Genomic DNA, 5,058 nt, shown 5'->3' with positions numbered 1-5,058 from the left:
TTATCCTGACTAATCTTCGCCACAGCTAACTAAACAGAATGTCATCTTGCTATAACAAGATTGCCAAGATTGCTACAGGTGCCTAGATCCCATCACTGCCTTTCCCTCAAACACTCAGCTGGCTTGAGTTGCCCCAACTACTTCTTACTACTCAACTCTCTACAGCCCACAGACTGTACTACCTCTCTGACAAAACTCCAGCTCTACAGGATCTAATACAGCCCTACATCACCACCCGAACCTTAAGCTCAACAGACCGAAATCTCATAAAGGTCATCAAACATAAGAATGAAGCAGGTAAAACTCTTTTTGGCTGTATTATAGCAAAAATCTGGAACTCACTCCCAACTCATTTAACTTCTACAAGCTCTGCTTCACTATTTAAGAAACTACTCAAAACCCACTATACTAAAAACTGGCTGCACACATGTGACTCCCCAGGCTAAGCTACTATATTGCAGAGTTACAAGGTTTCTGCCAAAGATCACCTATAAGTTTCAAACTTCGGAATAACTATTCTTACTAGAAATCTATAACCTCTGAATATTTATTCTTAACAAACAATGGTCCATTGTGATAGTATTGATCTAAATGCCTGTGTAAAAATGTTGATTTTTTATTCTGATGCAACTGATGTTTTATGTTCTATGCAGAAATGTTAAATATGTTTTCTAAATGTTTAAATGTATGCCTTAAGAACACAATACTATTCTAGCATGTCCAAAGGTCAGTTGTCAATCTCCTCTCCGGTCCAGCTGAACCTGGGAATCTTGAGGCAATGTTACAACTGCCTAATGTACACAGACAACCCTCTCCTCCTCCCAACAAATTCCAACACATGTGAGAGATGCAACCATATAGCCAAACTGGAGGCTAAGCTCTCTCAACTCAGTACTGGCGTAACCAGTCAGGAGGAGAAGGAAACCACACTCACTACAATTCCAGTCTCACATAGACCTACCACGACAGCAAACCAAACACATAAACACACAAAAACATACTTAGAGGCTCTAAATAAAAATCTGCCTAAGCAGCAGAGACCTCCAAAGCAGACACCCAAGCAACCGCTACCCCAAAACAAAACACGTGCAACACATAGCTCACAAGGCCAGTGTGACGAACAGTCACAGCCCTTAAGGCTAAACAACACACCTGATACACTTGTAATAGGTGACTCTATCATCAGGCACACTGACGTCCCGCTCACCAGGCTGAACAAGGAGAAGGTCACGGTGAGCTGCCTATCGGGCACTAGGATCTGCCACATAACACAAGCACTCAGGTCACTCCAAGGCAAGTACAAATATGACTCAGTCATTGTCCATGCTGAATGACCTGAGACGTACCTCCCTGGACTACATGAAAAGAGACATAGAGGAGCTCTCTGAGCATGTAGCCCAGGCCGGTATGACACTGACCTTGAGTAGCATCTTACCCTCACCAAGAATGATGCCACAGTATGAAGACAAGATTATCAATTTCAACAATTGGCTTAAATATTGGTGTCATTCAAAGGGGATCCAATGCCTGTCAGCCTGGGATGACATGCTCGACAAGCCATGATGCTTCGCTAGGGACGGCTTGCACCTGTCACCCCTGGGCTTTCGGATATTGGCAAAGGCTCTTGCTACCCCCATTGTGCCTTTTTTAGGCAAGGCTCAAAAGACAAACCCACCTCCATAGGTATCACAAGGGATAAGAAGCTAAGAGTAATGCTACTCAATGCCAGAAGTCTAAACCTCAAGATGCACTCGAAACTCTCCTTAGCATGGAGAACATCGATATCTGTGCAGTAACAGAAACCTGGTTCAAGGCTCTCGAGAGCACCCCAGCACTACCAGGTTATACCTCATACCATGCTTTTCTTCCCCAAAACTTGGACCGAACCAGAAAAGGAGGGGGAGTATCAATATTCGTCAAAGATACCCACACCTCCAGGTTGGTGGCACAGCACGAAGCATCAGAGACTATCCATGTGCAACTAACAATGGGTAAAACTGCCTTCCAGTTTATAGCCTGCTACAGACCACCCTCCCAAACCCAGGAACCCCACTCGGCCTTCCTGAGAACACTGGAAAATATGAAGGTCTCTCCAAACACCATTATATTGGGTGACTTCAACTACCCAACCATAGACTGGGAGAATTACTCTAGCTCCAACACCCTAGCCCAAAGGTTCCTAGAATTTATAAAATCAAATGCTATGGAACAACTTGTTACCACTCCCACAAGAGGGGAAAACATACTGGACCTGATCATCACCAACATGGGGACTCTATGCTCCAGACCAGAAGTGTATCCCTCACTGGTAAGATCAGACCATAAACTAATCTCACTGGATATTCACATCCCCACCTCACCCCATGCCCAGAAACCCACAGTGAAAAACTTCTCTAAAGCAAATTTCACACTCCTCAAAACCGAGGTGGAATCCTTCAAAGCCCCCGGGCCTGTGGATAATACGGCCCAGACCACAAAATCCTTTATAAACGCATTCTATGAACACCTTCAGGAATGCATGGATCATGCAATCCCAAATAAAACCAAGACCCAATCCTCCAAAGGCAGATGTTCTGTCTGGTGGACCCCAGCCATAAACAAACTATACAATAGAAGGAGGAAGCTACTACATGACAGAGCAAAATCCCAAAAAGGGAAGGCATCGCTGATCAGTATTAGCAAAAAACTACGGGCACACATAAAATCGTCTAAGGCCAGCTTTGAGAGAAAAATTGCACAGGACACTAAGGATAATCACAAGGCTTTCTTTAGTTATGTTAGGAACCTGGGTGGGAATTCCCAGATATGCTCAGAATTAGTCCAAAATGACAAAAAATACACCGAACCCACAGACATTGCCAACATCCTAGCTGACAGGTTCAGCACAACCCCCCCCCCCCACCAAAAGGGCTAATATCTATCCCAGCAGAGTTCTGCCCCCCTGACATCTCAGATGCTCAGGTAAGAGCTGCCCTCTCCAAAGCAAGAAACGCAGCATCAATGGGACCAGACGGTGTCCCGGGCTGCATCCTACATGAACTCCAAGAAGAGCTAAACCCAAACCTAAAACTACTGTTCAATCTCAGCCTTACTACAGGATATGTACCCAAAGAGTGGCGTACAGCAACACTGGTCCCTCTCCACAAAGGTGGTGCCTCAACGGATCCTGGAAACTATCGCCCCATAAATCTCACTAGCCTGGTCTGCAAAGCTATGGAAAGGATCATCATGGACCTTATAAATAAAGATATTGGGGACCTACAGACACTGGATCCTACCCAATTCGGCTTTGTTAAGGACAGATCCTCCCTCTTAAACCTGGTCGATTTCTTTGAAACAGTCACCAAGGCCATTGACAAGAGGAAGGTGGTCCACACAGCCTACCTGGACCTTGCAAAAGCCTTCGATACAATACCCCACTCGGGCATTATAGATAAGCTCACCAGCTTAAATATAAACCCCTGTGTCACTAGATGGGCTGCAAACTGGCTCAAGGACAGAACCCACATGGTTAGAATATCTGGAGCCATGTCAGACTCCAAACCAGTTACAAGTGGCATCCCACAAGGCTCAGTCTTGGGACCTCTCTTGTTCAGTATATATTTCTTGGAGGTACAAGCCAACATGGAAGGACTGTGGCTGACCAAGTTCGCAGATGACTGCAAACTGGGTGCCATAATAGACTCTCCAGCCGACACAAGCATCCTCCAAAAGGGCCTCATAGAAACAGACAACTGGTGCCAGAGCAATGGCCTCAAGCTAAATGCCAAAAAGTGTATAGTCATCCCCTTTGGCAAAAACAAAGTGCCCACAAATTACCACATAGGTGGTAATCCATTAAGTACAGAAGAAGTCATTAGGGACCTGGGGACCCAAGTTGATAGCAATCTCTCATTTGACAACCACATGGCCATAGTGGTTAGAAAAACATTTTATATAGCCCACCTAATCATGAAGAGATTCACATCTAGATCAGGGGAGGTCATCGTGCCTCTTTACTCATCCCTCATCAGGCCCATAATTGAGTACAATGCCCCTTTTGGGATGTACCTTACCAGACACCTGCAGCAACTGGAAAGACCCCAAAAGTACCTCACCAAAAGGATCAAGGGGCTCAAACAGATGCCGTATGCTGCCCGGTTAAAGAAACTCCAGCTCTACTCAGTGGCATACCGCCTGCTCAGAGGCGATCTGTGCCTCATGTATAAAGCCATGTCCAACCCGGAATTAATGGACATGCTGCACCTCAGAAAATCCAAATCCCATCGAGCTACGCGCTTGAGGGACTTAAACCTCTGCACTGAAATAAATAGGACATGCTGGAGGGACAGATTCATAACCCAGAGGCTCCCTTCACTCTGGAATAAAATCCCAGTCCAGGTTAGGCAGAGTCCCTCATTGACTCTCTTCAAGAGGAATCTTGATGAGTGGATGGGAGATAGTAGGTTTACCCCGGGTATCACTTCTGTGTCACTGTTAGACAGAGGCACAGTATACTAACCTCGAAAAAGGGCATAGAAAAATTAATTTAAAATGGGTGGCGAAAGCCATACACACTCTGGCTAGGCTTATAAATGCCCTAGGGCAGATAGCCTAGTATGAACCTATGAACCTATGAACCTAGGAACAATTATGTATTTTGCAACATGTATTGTAGCATTGTGTTAAGTCGAGCTTTTCTCCCCGGGCCTCCTGTGTCCAGTCGGACTTTCCTGGTCATCAAATGTAAAATAAAATAAAATAAAAAAAATAAAATAAAAAAAGCATCTAAACAAAATACCCCACCTGCTTGTCAGCTATGTTAGAGAGAGACGAGTTACACTTGGGATTAAGTATGAATTAGTTGTCAGTTAACCAAGTTTCACAGAGTTGAAGAAGCTTTGAGTTAGAGTGTGGAGGTGAGACAGGTTGTCAGAGGTGGAGATCATAGTTGAATCATCTGCATATTATATAAGAGGGGAATTAGTGCAGGAAGTGTGCTGAGAGTTAGTGGAGATGTTAAATAGTAGTGGTCCAAGAATGGAGCCCTGAGGTACTCCTGTACTGACTGGGAGGAAG

Source organism: Protopterus annectens, chromosome 9.part0, assembly GCF_019279795.1.
Source record: "Protopterus annectens isolate FY-2018-M chromosome 9.part0, PAN1.0, whole genome shotgun sequence".
Classification (NCBI taxonomy): Eukaryota; Metazoa; Chordata; order Ceratodontiformes; family Protopteridae; genus Protopterus; species Protopterus annectens.
The sequence above is the reverse complement of the archived record's forward strand: the minus strand, read 5'-3'. Positions refer to the sequence as shown.